The 19040-nt window shown below is 42.7% G+C and overlaps 2 long non-coding RNA genes across 4 annotated transcripts in view; both read right to left on the reverse strand.

Annotated features, from left to right (window-relative positions):
- The window catches only part of LOC107212941, a 43392-nt gene extending 24514 nt beyond the window's left edge, over positions 1 to 18878 (reverse strand). Inside the window, exon 1 of the long non-coding RNA XR_004499864.1 lies at positions 18623 to 18878. This is a non-coding gene — a long non-coding RNA (uncharacterized LOC107212941). The remainder of the gene's footprint in view (positions 1 to 18622) is intronic.
- Positions 1409 to 18385, reverse strand: LOC107212942. Of its 3 annotated transcripts, XR_004499862.1 has the most exons (5): positions 15920 to 18385; positions 15221 to 15795; positions 12286 to 12363; positions 11231 to 11309; positions 1409 to 10219 (listed from the first exon to the last, which is right to left on the reverse strand). It is a non-coding gene; the product is annotated as an uncharacterized LOC107212942 (long non-coding RNA). The 3 variants fall into 3 exon arrangements; XR_004499861.1 differs by lacking the exon at positions 11231 to 11309; XR_004499863.1 differs by lacking the exons at positions 1409 to 10219; positions 11231 to 11309; positions 12286 to 12363 and adding an exon at positions 12371 to 14623.
- Positions 18879 to 19040: the final 162 nt, after the last annotated feature.

Below are 19040 nucleotides of genomic sequence, written 5' to 3' on the forward strand. Positions count from 1 at the left end.
TCAGTATGACACCTCCTTTGTTTCAGGATTTTCATTCCATACCGAGTCACTGCTGAACCTGTTTCTGACACTGCCAAATAAGTGCTCTGTACTCACTGTACAGTAACAAAAAACCAAACATAATGCTCAAGACATGATGTGAAAATGACCACAAATGTTTCTTGTGAGATATTGGAAGTGGCAGATGATGCCTCGATTGTGGAGAGAAAAATCCAAGGAGTTTGTAAGGTAATTCCTGTTTCCCTGCTAAAAGATGAAGATCCAATACTAGTCCTGATTTTCTAGGGGCCTTTGCATATGTGTGTGGCTTAATTTAAAGAGCCTGGATTTTCACAAAATAGATACCAAAATTGATTCTGCCTCCTTCAGGTTGAACATGGGGAAATGCTGACTGACAGAATCACCTGAGGGTAATAAATCTGCCAAGTGTTTTGTTAAACAGCCATTCAGTCTGAAATGCACCCTGGCATTCTGGAATAACAATGGGCTACTGTAACGTGTGGTGCATTAATTATAGAGTTGACAAGAAAATTACCCTTCAAGCCAAGATTACTAAAAACTTTACCAGGCTTTTTTTCCCCCCTCTGCTGTTAAATACAGGATTCAGTGCAGCCCTCCCAGAGGTTCTGCCCACCTCCCCCTGCAGAGTTAAGCAGCATGGCAATAAAGGTCCGAGGAGATCTGCACTAATATGTCACTGAGAACATTGGTTGCTTCCCCAAATTTTATTGTAGCTGCTAAATGATAAATGATGAATAGCAGCATTGAAAATGGCCCTGGCTTTCCTCAGTGTAAGTTTTTCTGATAAAATAAAGCAGAATAAAATGTTGCTTCAGTGGGTGAATGGATTTACATCCTGCAACAGGCATCTTTGTGGATCCCTGGCAATCTGTCTGTGGAAAAAAAAACCCACCCTGGCTTTCAAACACTCAAGTAAGTGTTTGAAACACACTGGTGAGAGAGAAGGGACTCCAGTTTGGGAGGCAATGCAAAAATCACTAATACATTATTATAAGGACATGACAGAAATAAAAATGCTCTTTTATGAACATAATTTGTGTCTTTTCCAGGTCAAAACTCCTCTCTGATGACTCTGGCAGTTCCTGAAGCTGCTGCAGCTCAGGGCTAAACCTGGACAGCCTCAGCAGACAGAGCAGAGGTGCTGCAGCCCAAGTCACCTCACCTGTGTGTGCCACAGGTACCTCCAGGCAGCAAAACCTCTCTGAAACAGGAGAATTCTTCCCCAGTGGCACCCTGAGTGCAGATGTAGAAACAGATCCCAAGGTCCTGAGGTGCTGTAAATGCAATGGGAGGATTCTCCTCTGTTATAATTCCTTCCAGGATGTGCTTTTATTCAGAAATTTTGGGATGTGAAAAATTCTGTATATGAAAAAAATACTTCATCACAGATGACTAATTCTTAATTTTATTACATTAACTTCCCAAATACGATTACCAGTAATGCATTTGCTTTTTTGAATTAGAATCTCTCTCAACACCCAGCCCAATTCTCCAGTGAGTGTTCAGCATTCATGCACTGCTGCTGATATGGAAAAGCATTTCTAATATTGCCAAGACAGAAGTGCTTACTACCAAAGAAATGTTTCAAAACTCTACTAAAATATACTCTGTAGAGTTGACAACGACGTGCTAGGACTAAAGAAAATATTACATGTGCCATAAGTTGAATTAAAACTCAAAGATAAGCATAAACCTGAACACTCAGCTTCCTACAATTTGAAGTAAAAGCATGACTTATAATCAAACACATCTGGAAAATGACACCACTGAGATTTGTCACCCTGAGGAAGAGTCTGTAAGGACACATGTTTTTAACATAATGCCACGCTTCCTTTAAACTGGATACAGAGGAATTCTTGGGGTTTACAGCATAATTTTAAAAAGTTACATCTTTTATAGTCTCTTACTGTAGGTTCTGTAAACTTACTATTACAATAAATGAGCAGCCATCATGGACTAAAAGACCACTCCAGTTTCAACTCTCAAACTCCACTTTAGTAAACCCCATTACCTTGTAATCTATTCTAATGTGGTATGTATTTCCTTCTAAAACAAATTTCCTTAGGCATGTCTCAATGCCTTTCAGGTTAATTCCTGGATCAAAAGCCCACACAGTTCTAGCAAAATCTTTCCATTTATCTCACCAAACTGAATCTTTTTCTCCTCTTCAGAAGTTGTGAGGAGCTGAGTATTTTACAGCACCTATATATATATATATGCATATGTTGAAGAGGAATCTTGGCAGTGATTACTTTGGAAATATCAGGTTACAAAATGGAAAAACTCTTTCCATAGGCAGCATAATTCCAGTTGGCCATTACATCACAAAACTTCCAGGGATTACAGACAATTTTAGAAGGCAACTGTGCAGCTATAAAACATCTGGCTGCATTTCACAGGGTGCTCATTCACTTCCTGGGTCCAGATACTGCTGTGTCTCCAGAGCCCACATGATACTGTCCCCGAATCAGAAACGCCACAGCAATCAAATCACCAGAGATATTTGTGCCAGGAATCACATAACTCAGGTTTTTCTTTCCCACAAAGCACATTTTCTGCATCTCTTTCATGAGGATGTCCTCTGCACTGTCACTGCCAGCAGCAGCCAGGCTTGCTGGGACTGAGCACAGCAGAGCCCAGGCTGGATGCTGCACTGGCATGAGTTTGAAATCTGCATTAAATGCTTAACTCTGCTCACTGGGATGTCTAAAAGGCTGTGGGGAAAAAGAAATGAAAAAAACAAAGCTTGCAGAAGGAGAGAAAGCACAAGAGGAAGTTAAAACCAAGCAGTAATTTTAAAGAACCATAGCAGTCAGTGACAGCTGGAGTCTCCAGGTGCCCATGTGGTCAGCACTAAAGCCTCTATTTCTCCCTGTCCCACACACAGGCATTTTCATTCTCTCCCAGTAATGCAGGAAATGAGCATTACACTCATTACATGAGTGCAACAGTGAAAAACAATGAAAACAGCTTGGCATTTTTATAAGACAGTTCAAATAAAAATTAATGGTACATGTAATAATAATTCCAAGTGTATTTTGTTTCCATTTAGATCCAACTAAGAGACAATTTTTGGTGCATTTGGTTTTACAGCTCTGTGTATATGCAGCAAAGTAAAAACTCTGCACATGGGGAAATAAATAAGTGGCTATATGACTGGTTGACAGCAAGATTTGTAGAGCTAATTAGTTCAATGAATAGGAAAGGCACTCAAAACTAACAGCTCATCAAATAGTTCTTCATACAAGAGATATCTGTCACCCTGCTTGTGCTGAATAAATATTTTTACTGTCTTCCAGAGATCAGTGCCAACACAAGCAAATAAAAACAGAACAAAACAGAACACCAAGGCCCAAAGAACCCAACAGCCAGGCTGACCTCACCAGTGGCAGCTCAGTGGGATCACAGCATCATCAAGGCTGGAAGAGACCTTCAAGGTAACTGAATCCAACCCTCAAACCAGCATCATCCCTTATCAGATTTGGGCCTAGGATGAACTAAGCTGTATTTTTCAGTGCTGCCCCTACTGTTACTGTTAGAGAAGTGAGAGGACCCCTAAAGAGCTTGGAAAATCTTCTCCCCTTCTTCTACATTAAAAATCGCCACTCCCACATCCTGAGCAGCTGCCATTGACATAAAATGTAAAATCTACAATGTAAAACACCTTGAAATTGGTACAGGGCTGACTGCACTGCCTGTCCTGGCAGCCAAGGGCTGTCCTCAGTTCACTGTCCCAGTTCAGATCCTGGTGCTTGTTTCCTGTGTGTAAAGCCAGGCCCAATTCACATACCCCAACCTATTTCAGATCCCACAGGGAAGGAAAAAGACATTTGCCAATTTTATGTTTGCCAATATTTACATTTGCCAATTTTCTCATGCCACAACACGTGAGTTGAGCCCAGCACTTGGATGCTATTAAAGAGCCAGGAGGCTGTGGCTCAACCCCCTGGAGCCAGGCTGGCTGCAAAGTGGAACATTTCAGATGTCCATGAAACAGGAGAACTGTGTGTGCATCGAGTCCTTCTTTGGTTCTTTGCACTGTGTTGAAAATTATCATTAATTAGGAAGGCAGAGCACATCCCCAAAGCCCACTCTGTAGAAATGGCAACACCTTGTGCAGATATTTGAGATCAACTAATTTTCCATGAGAGTTTGCTACAGAAGTGTTGCTTCATCAAACACAAACAGGTTCAAGCAAGTGCTTTTGTGTCAGGGCACCCAACGGGGCTGAGTACTGCAGATTAAGGAAACAATCATGCTTTGAACTAATAACAGATGGAATTATAAAAACCATCAGTGTTCTAGGAAGGCTACTGATAACACTGTGTCTCCCTTGGGTTTCTAAAACCTACAAATTGCACCTTATTCAGTACCTTTGTCTAAAAAATTAGGTTCTCAGGGATAGTTTTATTTCTCAGAAGGGCTTGTATGAAATACTTCATTGTGAGAGACAAACCAGGTTAGGAAATATTGTTCTGGGCAGAACAGTTAGTTACAGTTAGCAAAAGAAAAGAAAGTATTTGTCTATCTGTATTTTATATTCCTTGAGGCAGAGTAGAAATGAACATCCTAAACAACAAAGAGCAAAAAAGAGGAGGGAAAATAAAGAAGCAATGAGCATACACCTGAAACCAACAGCAAGGACCCAAATCTCTCCTTCTGGCAGCAAGGGTTGAGTGGGACAAAGGAGGAAAAGGATAAACTTTAGAAGCAGCTGCTGGGAGGGAATCACTCCATGAGAAAATGAAACTCCCTCAAAAGCAGCAGGAAAGCTCCCACAGCTCCCAGCAGCTAATACCACCAGCACTGGCCCTGGTACAGAGAAATGTGATCTTGTTCAAGAGTCCAAAGTGATTTATGGCTTATGCAATTCTATTATTGACAGTCAAGTAAACCATTGGATCCTCTGGCAAGTGATATTTCTAATAGATTTGAAATTGGGATATAGCTATTATTGAATTAACTCAGTTTTGCAAACTAAATCGATATCTGAAACCATTCCAAGAGACATAATGAGACCACAGAAGTTACATATTTAAAAGAGGAGAAAAAGTAAACCATCTGTTTGCTTATGTACAGTAATAGACAACATACCCTTGCCATGTCTTTTGATTTTGACACTGTACTCCTTTGAAGAACTACTCCAAAGAAAAATACAGCTTAAGCTGGAGCTGATTTTCATCATACTCCCCAAATTTTAGTCTTCTTTTCAAGCAAATCATTACAATTCTCTTCATCTTTTTATGCCTATCATCTGCAGAGGAACCCACAGGGAAGCTGAGCCCATGTGAAGGAGCTGTGTGAGAGGCACATTTCTACAGGTTATTACAGAGGCAGAACTTCCTATTTCAGACTGAGTTCCACCATCTGATACTACCCTGCTCTTAAGATTGTTTTAGTTCAGAGTAATTCCTCCAAACTAAAATAGTAAACAAAAGAAATCCAAACTGCTGCAGCCCAGCACTAACATATCCACAGGGGATTGAGGAAAGCCTTCTGCAGTATGAAAGAGTAAGAAGTATTCAGTGAATTATTTCAAGAAAAACATCCAGCCTTGGTAGTTAAGATTCTAAACATGGTAACAGCCCATCCTGCTGGTATAAGCAGCATGTGTGAACACCATCTACTTATAACATGACATACAAACTTCAATATTTATTCATCTTCTCTCAAGCCAGTCTAATTAAAACAGTAAAAATCAGTATGAAATAGTCAAATCCAAGGATTTGGTTCTCCTCCTGACACCTTCTCTTGGTTATGATTGCAAAAGCAAACAATGATGAAGCACATCAGAACTGAGACAATGAGCACATCTAACTTGCCTGACTATCTGCACTGTGTTATGCAATATTCAATATTGATTTTGATTCTGCTAGACTTCTATTGGAGTTATCTGTTCCAGCCAGCTGCCAAATATACCTGCTCAGTAATGTGTCCAAATTCATTAACGGTTTTGTTTTAATAATATTTCATTTTCAAGTTTAATTTTATCCACACATTAGCTTCATATTACTTATGCAAATAAAAGCTTTATGACTATATTAGCAATAATTCATTATCATTCCCTACTGGCTTAGTGAAGGAATTTGTAACTCTGGAGTACATCCAGAGCTTTTAATTGAAGATACTAAGGGAAGTCTACATTTAGTTAGAATCATTTGCACACATTAATTAAATATGATTAGCATAAGTCTCTCAAACTCTTTCCAGGCTCAACGATTGATTGTCTAGGATAGGACTTCTCCTCGAGTCCTGTCTGAAGGAGACTGTGTGAGGATGGAATCCAGTGAGCATCCTGGGGAAAGGAGGCTGTGACTGCTGGAGCTGGGATCAGGACAGGAAGGTGATCTATTTATTCAAAGTTACTGCTCCATCTTCACCATTATGGCAGAGGTAACACTTGTCCCTTCCTCATCTGTCCACCCCTTATCACCTCTAGGCAGTGGGAGATGAAATCAGTGGCTCTAGCCAGGGTTGTTTCCCTCCCAGGGACTCACTCCAGGTGAGTGGTTACCATAAGTGGGAGCAGGTAAGGAAGGAAACACCAAAACTGCAGGATCACATTGCAAAACCTAGAATATTTTAGTTACTGGGACCAAGGGAGACTGTTTTGGTGCAACTTTCTTCTCTTCTTTACATCTTCTGGCCACAGGTAGGGAACTTAAAATGATTAAACATACAAAATAGTGCAAACTTGCAGAATGGATTGTAACTACATGTTCCTTATTGCCACAGAAGTCCTACAGGGCTGTGTCCTCCATGTTCCAGTGTTTCCATCTCCATTCCAAAGACTGGACCCTCAATAACCTCAAAAAACTTATTAAGAAAATTGCAGTGGCTGTATTCCTTTCTTTGTGCTCTAAATGAGCTCTTGTTGGATCAGGAACTGTCATCTGTTTACTTTAGTATGTTCCAAATCCCATAAGGGCTGTGGGTATCTCCCCATCTCCTACAGAAGATGTTGTAATTAGCCAATTATATTAGTAAAAAGCAAGCTAATTTCTAGGCCCAAGAAAGGCATGGCACAGATATTAAAATCAAATTAGCAAGACATAGCAGTGTTTTCCTTCAGCATGCCAAAACAGCCTCCTGCACAGATAATCAGCATTGTGTCTAGGTGTGATGTGCTGCAGTGAAAAGCACTCAGTGCTGAGTAATTAACATGGTGACAAGGTTTATGAACTTCCCTCTACTATCTCCAGCTTTTGCCCTTTTAATTTAGTTTATTGGTAATCATCATGTGTCCTTTAAATGTATGCTTTAAAAAACAAACAGCAGTGTTTGCAAAACATGAGCAAATAACATACACCAAAAATAGAAGGGGAAAAGAGGGAGTAGATCTTACAGCTTGACTCCACACTGACTTCCTCCTCCCTCAAAACTACAAGTTTACATCGCAGAATTAGAATGTGTGAGCCAAGATGATGGGCACTTTTGATTGCCACCTAGAAAAAGCTGAAAGGGATCTTTTAAATTGCACCTAGAATCTACCTTCTGAGGTGGAAACCAACTGAAAACACATTTATTTGGGCATTAAAACCAGCCATTTACAAAACAACCTAGCTGCTTTGAAAAATGTATTTCCACCTCTTCTCCTAAAGAAAACAGCAGGCTGCTCTTCCCTTCCCTGCCCTGCCAGCAGCCCTGCTCCCAGCCCCCAGCTGTGCTGCACACAGACTTGCTGCTTTGAAAAGCAGCATGGATTTGTCTGGATAACACTTTTATCCTTCAAAGGCCAGGGCAGCAGAGCACCTGCCTCAGCAAAGCTCACAGATCAGCTCTGCTTAACCCGTGAACTCCGAAACCTCATCGCAACCTTCCACGGGTTCTGGGGTGTCAAACCCTCTGTGACCACATCAGGACCACGAGTGAGAGGATGAAGGGGCAGAAATGGGCTCAGGTAGCAGCTACAGGGGACAGGTCTGGCTCCCAGGGCATGCAGAACCTCCTCTGCTGCACCACGTACTGCAGCAGCTCCAGCCCCAAAGTCAGGCTGCGAGAAATTGCTCCTCTCACAGCTTCTGACAGCCCAGAGATGTCCTGGACTGGCATGGACACACTCTGAGATGCTTTAATATATAAAGGGAATCATTTCCCTACACAAAATGGGAGCTCTGAAAAGATGCAGTGCATCCACATATCTGAACCCACATTTAATTTCTCCAAAATTACTGTAAGGGCAGGATTAGAAGAGCACAGGGATCATTTCTGCCTCCCTGGAATTACTGCCTCATTTGTTTCTGGCTGTATTTACTGTGCTGCTGAACAGAGATTCAGAGAACACTGACAATCCAGAAGAAAGGCAAATAAAATACAAAGCATGTCAGCACTCTTCTGATGTTGCTGCTGCCAACACTGCTAGTTCCTCCTCAGAACAGAATAGAATTGTACATATTTTATTTTGTCTGAAGGATCATAATGTCTTTGTACAATTTTTGATCCATAATTTCTTCTCCTTACCTCACCTGGTGTCCTGCTCACTTGCTACCCTTAAAAAACCAGCAGGATCATGCACTGGATTAAACCACACAATCCAAAATCTCAGTTCTCCATGTGCTTTCTGAAGAAAATGCCCACAGGAGTGTCCACCTGTTTTGGGAGCCACTGATACTCAAACCCACGACCCAAGGCTCACTACACTTGCTCCTGGTGAATACTTGCCACCAGTGGTTTCTTAATTTCCTGTGCCCAAAGAGAGGCTAACATCTCTTATGAAGACCACAGCGTTTCTTGTATCTATTGAAATGAGCTTGCACTTTCTTTTGCCACTTTCTACAGTAAATGAAATATTCTGAAATTGCTGTTCAGTAATTTTGCAGAATTTCATTCAAGGTGCCTACTTGCCACTTTCCCTTCAGCTTTGTGATATTTTTTCTTCACTCATCCACCCAGAATCCTCTTCAGTTCTATAAGGTGACCCCTATATTTTGCTTCATTTTTGTTCTTTTGTTTTGCCCTTCCTCTGAGTCCAAATGGAGTCATGGATAGCAAGGCTGGGCTTTATGAGCACCGAAAGCCATGCTCAGACAGAGGAATGCTGCTGGAAGCACAGTGGAAGCAGAGATTCCTGTGGATTCCTGTGATTCAGTGATTCCAGGCTGGGTTGGTGTCCTGTTTCTGAGGTAGGGAATGCTCTGGTAGGAACAGAGGGAAGTGATTCCAGCATTTTGGATCCATGAAGGAATGCTCTGGTAGGAACAGAGGGAAGTGATTCCAGCATTTTGGATCCATGAGGATGTCCCAGCCCAGCAGCTGGGAAGTGTTTGCTCAGCAATCCTCACCCACATCCAAAGGCTCTGAGCACCAGGTCCCTGCCTGCCCTCTGTCACTCAGGTGAGCTCAGGTGAGAGCACACCCAGACTGAGCTCTGGGAAGAGGCCAGGAAAAAATCAGTTTCTGATCTGGGGTTTCTGCACCTCAGCACTGTGAGGGGAATAGAGACAAAGTGAGAGCACTTCATGCAAGATCAGTCTGAGGCTGCTCTGCAATCTACATTCTGCTGCTATGATTTTGGGATGAACTTCCCTCCCCCAGTGTTTAGCTACAAAATGTATGAGTAAAGAATGCTAAATTATATGCAAGTCACATTAAGAACAATCAGTTGCATGTAATAAGGAATCTAATAGTTCATAAATGAGATGCAAATTCATTTTTATGGGTGCACTATAATAAGCCAATTATTTCAGAGTTCTTCAATTATGCAGTTTCAAAAAGCTGAATTGCTTTAAATTTTTTTTTTAAGAAGCTTTAGGTTTTTCTATAGTGTACAAGGAAAAGAAAATATATCTGCCTTGATAGCAACATCAAAAAAAAAGCAACCAGAACTCAAAACCCAGCTCCCAGACGTGATGCCAAGTTGCAAGCAGGAGCAATACAAACAGAAGAATAAGCCAGCTGGCAGAGCACAAGTGTAGCAGCCATGGAGCTCTGTGTTACCCCCAACCCCAGGTCCTGAGGAGCCCAGCCTGCAGCACTGGGCTGAGTGTGAGACAAGCACTGAGGAATTTCCAGAGCAGCAGGGATTCACCAGGCCTGGAGCCAGCAGTGCCATCCATGGAAATGTCTTGCCACCATCAAAACAGTCCTTTGGGACTCATGGCACTCAGGAAATTCAAGGACATCTTTTTTCCTTTGAAAAAAAGATTCAGCCCTGAGATGTTCTTCCTGAATCCTCCTGCACTATTGTTTGGTCAAGAAACTGGATAGAAGAGAAAGTAGCAGTCAGTTTGGTTAAAAAAATACCCCACCAAACTAATAGAGATCAATTATAACATAGTTTTCTACACCAGTTGAGTCATCTAGAGATAGTCTAAAATCAACATCTAGATATGGAATCAATTGTTTAGCTTTAAAAATGCTTTTAGACTAAGGCTTAGAACAAGGTACATCAGAGTTTGAACATTTTCCTATCGAAATCCATGAGTATTGTTTGCAATGGGAAAAAGATGCTCATTTCAACAGAGGCCATGTTCAAAAACCAGAAATATAAGAAAGTGTTGGGACACATCCAACAGCTGGATCAGGACTTTTGTGTCCAGAGACTGTGCAAGATTCCAAAATGGATTTGAAGAACGCTATCACTGAGCAGAGCTGACTCGAGAGCAGAGTGTCAGAATCTGCAGCCAGCTGACCTTCCAGGACAGAATAATTTTAATATATTCTGGCTTTATAATGCTATAAACTATATCATGAATACATACATCAGTCTTGAATAAGAAGCTTAATAATAAATTAGTTAATTTTTTTTTCCTTTAGCCAAAAGCCAGCACAAGCCATAGCTTTATTTACAAAAGGTTAAACATTTCTTTAATTGGATTGCTGGCATTTAAGTGTGCAGCAGAATATCCTTCAGCAGTGTCCCTTTTATTTGTGAGTGGAGAAGTGCCTAGAGAAATGCCAAGGGAAGATTTAATTTTAATAAAAAAGAGAAGCTTAAGATGCCTTTGGAGGCTTATGTTACATCTCAAAACTACCATCAACTAATGAATTTAATCTAAAAGGTCCCCAACCACAGGACTGAAGGGAAATGGCAACCCTGGTGTAGCTTGACAAAGCTGACTTTGTGTTGGCAGTGGTAGTTCATATGTTCTGTTATGAACACACACATCTAAAGTTTCTTGTGATTCAAAATATATTTTTAAATGAGAGACAGAGTTGCCCTACAGCATCCTAAAAACACTTCAAAGAACCATTTGTGTCAGGGACTTACAAATAAATAGAGGGAAATCCTTAGTCCCTCCTCTGCTGAGTCAGTCCTTGGGAAAGCTTACACACTGGAATTGTACTGCCTGGAATAAAAACACCCCCCTGTTGGCTCAGTCTGGGGCCAAGGTGAGGACCCCACTCTGCACAGTGCCCTCACACCACCAGCTCAGATATCATCTCAGCTGTCATGCACACAGCGTGGCAGTGCCTAATGTACACTTGCCCTCCCTAGAAAGAGGGTGGGAATTCATGAGAAAAGAATAAATGACAAGAAGGACCTTTAATTAGAGGGATGAGTTTCATTACTGGAGCGTGTTACTGGATTAGAAATGCTGCTCACAGCTGTGCATCAGCTGCCACCACAAGTCCTGCCACCTTTCCCAGTGCTCCTGCACTGGCAGTGCTGTGTCCCAGTGCCCTTAAACAGGATTTTGTAGCTGCCCACATTACAAGAGACAGCAAAGCAGAGCTCAGTCAGGCACAGCCAGGCAGTGTTTCCCAGCTGGTACTGCTCATGCTCATGGCTGGGTGATTGTGTTACATTTCTCTGCCCTTTGTTGCTCTTTGTTCAGAGATGGTGGGATGGAATTCACTGTATCTTTAAACTGTCACTTAGTGACACAGCTGCACTGCTCATGTGCTTATCTTCTGGTTTGCAGCTTTTTTTTTCCTCCCTGCTTTGTTTCTCCTACAATGTACATGTATTAGCAGCTTTCTCATGAATTGGCTTTTTTTTTTTTAACGTGTGCATTAATTCCTAAATTACAATGTGTCATATCCTTTCAACTGCTCATGAATGTCTTTGTAACTATGGTATTTTATGGCAATTTAACTCTGGAGATTACAAATAAAATTATCAGCTAAAAACAGAATGATTAGTAAGCCAAGATAAATGCTGTAAATTAATCATCATTTCATACATTGTACCAAGGTTTTAATTTTTCATGTTAACATAGCAGATGCAAATTTTTGAGGTGAAAATAGTTGTAGCAATTGTAACTCTACAAACTATCAATCCTTAAACACAAACAAAACACAGATGGGAAATTTTCAGCCAACCTTTCAGTCCCAGGCACCTTCACAGACCAACAGCTATTTTTAGGAAAAGGACCTTCAATGTGAAGAGAACATTTTCTTCTGCAAAATAATGGGGGGAAATGTTTTAATATTAAGAGAAAGATGTGTACTCTGAAATCCCCTAGCACACACACAAACACATTCCTCCTGTGTCCATATACAGATGCACACACACTTCCTTCACATTTTAAATTATATTGCATTGACTCAACTAGACAGAAAATGTGCAGGGTTACTCCCAGACAAAGATTAATCTTCCTTTGATATATTCAATACTTCACGTGCTCCACATTATCTGGTGAGTATATATGCCTTGCCTTCAAGAATGTGATGTACTGTGCCATACATCACCGTCTAATTTATTGAGTGTACTTCTGCAGCATGCACTGTACATCCCTGCCCAGGGTCAGGATCACAGGCTAATCTGCAGTTTTGCTTTCCCCAGCCCTGGGACTCCTCCAAGTGCCACAAGTGCTGCAGTATGTACAGCCAGTTCACACCACTCACCTGCACAGTGCAACCTGACTCTTTTCAGAACACGTGTACAGCCAGCATAAGGCTAAACCAGAAACCATCCATGGCACTCATTAAAGGCAATAGTTGGGAAATCCATTAAGTAAGAGGGAAGACTGATTGCCAGCAGAAGCACTGGAACAAGCAAAGCAGCTGGATCTATGCACTCAAGACACTGGCATTGAGATGGACTCTCCTGGCTTTATTTCACAGAATGAAACCTCACTTGGGGCAGTTGAGTGTTCCTTTTGACACTGTTCCCCACTTGTATGACAGCTGTCTTTTAAAGATGAGGAATTGAGAGACAGATGACCCTGACTCACCCAAATGAGCCTCATCCTCAGAGATTTCCACAGACATGGAGCAGAACTTGCTCCTTGCACCTACCCAGATCCTCTCAAACACCCAGCACCCTTCAAGTCACAGGCCAAAGGTGCTAACAGCAGTGTGGTCAGAAATGGGAGGAGGGAAAAATGAACAAGATGTGTCCTCTGAGTGCAGTCCAGTTTACTATTGAGGACATGGGACTTGTGCAGAGAAGCAGCCTGGAGTCACATCCCATACTGTTTGCCCTAAGCAAGAATGGACAAAGCACATCTTGGTGTGACTGAAAAGACTGACTCCTCTCTCTGCTGCACGTACAAGTGTTGTTGTCTACAGCTGCACTTAAATGGAAGCACACTGCATAAATATTGATACTGGCTGTGATTAATATTGCTATTTATATTAGCAATGAATTGGGTTCACACAAAAATAATTAGCACAGCAAGCATGGGTCCTATTTGCTACTAATTATACCACAGTTCATTGCACCAACAGCAACATGTCACCAAGTCAATAGCAACCAATGATTAATACAGAGAATGTATTATTTTTAAATAATCCCTGTGTAACTACCTGTGTTATTATGAAATACTGTTAGGAAGTCTCTGCATAATTGCTTCAGGTGAGTTCCTGAATTACTAATTCCAGAGTTATTAATGCTAACATAACTCATAAATACAAAGATAAAAAAATGTTACTTGGTGGTTTTGTTTGTTCATTTCGTGGCTTTTATTATTTTTTCCATTATTTCCCTTTGCACATCCAGATTCAGAGGTGACTGGGCATATCAAGGCACCAGTTCTACCATTCTGCACCTCCTCACTGCCAGCAGTCTGGAGCAAGGTGGTGTCATCCAAATCCACCCAAAAAGGAGCACCTACAGCCACTCTCCCCCTTCCCCCAGAGCTCTGGATGTACTTTCAGAAAACACCTCACAGAACAGACAGATTTGGGTAATTGTGGCCCAATCACAGCACCCAGGCAGAGGCACAAACATAACAAACATGCAATAAAGCCAGGCAGAAGAATCCTCCCCAGAGCCTGGCTCCTGCATCTGCCCAGCCTCACTCATCCACTAACTCCCCTGAGCAAGTCATTTAACCACGCTCGTTGCCATCTGCAAAGCCAGGACACTGCCACTGCTCCAGGACTCACAGGCTATCAGGAGACTTTGTTTACTGGAGTTTGTGAAGAAAACTGCGATTTTTGGGATGAAATGAGTTGTCATCAGCTCTATTCTGCAAGATGCTAGCTCTGGCCTGGATCCAGGAAAGCACTTAAGCACTTGGTTATTCCTTAAAAAAGTAAAGCAACTTTTCCACTAACTGTATCACAGAAAATATATTCAAAAGAGTTTAAAAAAGCAGCACAAACAAAACAGGGCAATGTAACACAAGTACTGATTCCAAAGACCAGAAGAACACTTTTATGTTGCTCTCAAGAGCAGTCTTCCCACTTTTGGCTTCTGTTGGCACCTGCAACACTTAAAACAATGAAGGGGACCACATGTCAAAGCTGGAATAAAAAACTTTGCAGGACAAAGATCATTTTAAAGCAGCAAATACAAACTTCTCTTTTCTCATCACTTATTAGTTAAGACAAACTTGGATGTAAGTTAATATTTCTTGCCAATATCTGTCAAACCCACCACCAGCTAAGGAACACTAAATATCCCCGAGCAGCTCTGCAGTGTGCTACTGCCCCCGTGTGCAATAAACATTCCTAACAGCGATCCCAGAGCTGGGAAATATCCCAGACATCCCCTGCTTTTCATCCTCACACAGCTGCAGAAGGCTCTGAGAGGAAACATCCTGCTACCCTGCAGCTGAAATATCAAAACTCAGGGATTTCTGCCATTTCAGCTCAGGGATGACTGATTGGTAACCTGTGAATAACAGGACTCTGTCACCTCTCGAATATTCTGGAAGAACTTCACAGATCTGGGACAGACATTTGTAACAATCTTGTTGCAACACAGAAAATGGGTTTTGAGACAGTTGGTGTGAGATTTTTTTTGGAACAGCTTAACTCTTATTTAGGTACCAAAATACTCAAAATTTGAAAGTTTTCAGTGCATTACCTGAAGTGCTTTTGAAAAATGTATTTGGCAGTGTTACTTCATGAAAAGCAGGCCTCTTTGGAAAAATAGGGAAAAAAGAAGAGCTTTTAAAACATGATGCTGAGGGTGGTCCAGGGCCTGGAAGAGCTCTGGAAATGCCTTAATTGTAGGTACAACACCAACAGGGGAGAACCCAGACAACTCATCATAGAAGCAACAGGAACTCTGTGCTCTGATCAGCCACCCTGTAGCAAAGGTTTCTCTCCAAGCAGAAAGAAAAACCAGTTTCCTGTCCTGTCAGACGTTTCAGCTGCTGCTCACTCAGTGATCTCCATCTGCAGACACAGCTTAAAGTCAAAGTCCTGACAAGGAATCAAAAAATCAAGGTTTGTTAGTCCCTTTTTTTTTTTTTTCCCCCCAAGAAAAACCAACACTTCTAGCTTTCTCATTCTTAAATCGTAGGAACTTGCCTTTTTTCCAGCAGAGGTTGGGGACAGAGGATTCCCCTGTTTGCATTTGGGATCTTTTCCAAAGGGGAACTGGACCACTTGCACTATCTTTCAATCAAGCCCACAGAGCCCTGGCCTTTCCTTGTTCTAAGGGAGCAACCAAAACAAGCAAGAAAATGACACATTTGATTTACCCACAGGCTGTAGGGTAACTTACACTGACAAAGGAAAGCTTTTAGGAGTAGCACCGGGAGAGGAAAAAAAGCATTACTTGACTGAAATGGTCTCATGTTCAGGCTATGGGGAAGGTCTTTAACAGTGTCAGCACTGGAGAGTGAGCCCCTGAGCTGGCCTCTGGCACACTGCAGGAACTGCTTTGGAGCTGCTACTGTCCCAGTTCAGCCTGCAGGAGAGAACAGAGTGTGATCCCCAGGCAGGTGACAGCCAGAGTGACGGTGTCTCACTGGGCCTACAACAACCATGGGACAAGAAGGTCGGTCTCAAGTCTCACACCTCCTGCTGCCTGTGCCAGAGGTGTAAAAGCCATGGAAAACAGCTCCATTTTAAAGTTCCAAAACAGCATCTCATCTCCTGGCCAGCCCCAACCTTAGCAATGTCGTCATTCAAATGGCAATGGGCCTTTCAGTGCCCTTTCCAACCAGCAGAAATATTCCTCTGTATTCCCATTTCACTCATAGACTCTGTCTTTCAAGACAAATTAAACCTCTGAGTGCACGATTAGATTGCCAATGAAAAGTACTGCCACAGAGAGAGTCCAAGTGATAATGAAGAGCAACATACCCACCAGGTAGGAGCAGCTGCACAGGGAAAGCTGATGGATCACTGCAGAACACAGTGAGCTGGGCAGCCCATCGCTCACACTCACGTGTGGCAGGAAACACAGATGATGGATGGCTCCCCACACAACTTTATTAACACATTCAGGTTCGTGAAAATACGCAGCCTAAGCATTTTCAGTTTTGTTTGTTTGTTTTGGTTTGGGTTTTTTTTTTTTTAAATAAGATATTTTCCACTAACAAAACTGATTTTTAAGTATGGAACAGTCATTTGCCAGGTTTTCAAAGCCATCTGTTTTCAAAGCCTACCTTCCTTGTTGTTTACCACAGGCTGTCTATCTGTTTTAACAACCTCCACTGGGATTTCACATACCTCATTATGCAAAATCACTACTTATGCATTCACTCCAGCACTTGTCTAACTAATCTGCACTCACAACACCTCCCACAGAAGACGCACCATCCCTCTTCAGAGGCTGCAGATCAAAAACAATAGTAGCTGGTGTCACAGCAAGACAAAACACAGCCTCCTGTGAATTACTGTTGTGATACAGGCCTAATCCACGACTCCTCAAAGCTGCTAAAGTATAATAGAAAAATACCATATCACAAGAGATTTTGTATCATATACAAGATAAAAAGCATCTATTTTTAATGTTGAGACTTAACGCTTTTCTTAGTCAAGAGGATTCGAAGCATTTTGATCTCCCTGGCAATCTGATGAGTGCCCTCAACCTCCCCTGCAACTCCTCATGTTTGGGATGAACTGTTTGGTTCATCCCAGGCACCCTTTTCTTACCAGATTTCCATCTCTAACAGCCCTCACTTGGACAGAGCAGCTTCAAGCTGCAGTTCACAGCCCACCTCCTCCTCCACCCTTCCTCCAAAAAATCCCCAGGTTATTGAAAACAAGAGACTTCTCAAACTGTTCTGGTGTCCAGGCCCATGTGGGGACCCTCTTACCAAACAGCACTGATAAAATCCATCACAGTAAGAGCTTGCTGGGGGATGTTTTAATCAAACATCATTAACACAAGACTATAACACCTGCTGCCATTATGGCTGTGTCACAAAACATCCTCAGGTAGGTTAAAATACAGAGAGAAGTGAGGAATATCTACTTCTCTGCTGGCGTATTAGATCCACCATATACACTAATTTCCAAATAATTTTAAAAAAATAAAGCAGAATTAATTAGCATTATTCTCTGTAAAATAATTCTATAGCTCTTCTTCCTCAGAAAAGGCAGCTACTCCCTCTATTTGTCCATAGACTGCAAAATTTGAGAGCCAAGTGTGAACACAAAACCTGCCACTCTTACATCTTTAAACACATCTCTGAATCACAGCTGCAACGACACTGCTGTGGTGAGAAGTAACTCTAAAATTCAGAAAGACAAAGTGGCTTTAAATTATGTCTATTTTACATGGGGAGCAAGGAGAATTCCTGTCGAGCAAAGCACAAGAGATTGAGGCTTGCAACAGAGAAAAAATGAAATTGAGTGGTTTAGTTAGGAGTCCCCAGAAAAAAAAAAAAATCTAATATATCAGTTGTATAAAAGGCTTTTAGGCTTTTCAACTATTTTAAGTAATAAAGCAGGCTAATATGAAAGCCAATATTTAGTTTGGAGTGGGAAAATGGGGATTTGGGGCGGGAAAATGGGGATTTGGGGCGGGAAAATGGGAACTGTCCCCACCCCAAGTGTCACAAAGAGGATTTTGGGCAGGAAAAATGGGATTTAACCCTGTCCATGTCCCCAGCTGTCCCCAGGAGTGTCCCCAGCTGTCCCCAGGTGTGTCCCCATTGTCAATCACGTTGTATTTCTGGAAGAAGGTCTGGTACCGGATGACACCGACCCAGACGAGCAGCGTGGATGTCCCCAGCAGGATGCTGCACACGTCGTAGTCCGAGAAGTTCTGTGGGGACACCGCGGGGACAGCGCCACCCGGACAGGGCCAGCACCCAGGGGTCACAATTGCCACCCAGGGGTGTCACTGTCCCCTCCCTGCTGTCCTCAGGGGTGATGTCTCTGTCCCCAGGGACGGTGTCACTGTTCCCAGGGATGGTGTCCCTGTCCCGTCACTGTCCCCAGAGGTGTCACTGTTCCCAGAGATGGTGTCCCTATCCCCAGAGGTGTCACTGTCCCCAGGGATGGTGTACCTGTCCCCAGGGCTGACCTTGGCCTCGATGCCGATCTCGAGGACAGTGCCCAGCACGGTCAGGAGGTCACTGGTGACCAGCAGCAGGTACCACCCGTTGAGGAACTCCAGCCGCTCCCACACGGACACAGCACGGCCGTGCCGGCGCCACAGGAACCAGCTGAACTCCTGTGGGGACACCGCTGTCACCGCCGGGGTGCCACCTCTGGGGTGCCACCAGCTCCCACTGTGTCCCAATGTTCCAATGTCCCACCATGTCCCACCGTGTCCCCATGTCCCACCATGTCCCAATGTCCCACCATGTCCCAATGTCCCACCATGTCCCTTCATGTCCCCATGTCCCACTGTGTCCCCAAGTCCCCGTGTCCCAATATCCCACCGTGTCCCACCATGTCCCCATGTCCCCAATGTCCCACCCTGTCCCAACATCCCACCA

This window comes from Parus major, chromosome 19 (genome assembly GCF_001522545.3).
Source record: "Parus major isolate Abel chromosome 19, Parus_major1.1, whole genome shotgun sequence".
In the NCBI taxonomy this organism is placed as follows: domain Eukaryota; kingdom Metazoa; phylum Chordata; class Aves; order Passeriformes; family Paridae; genus Parus; species Parus major.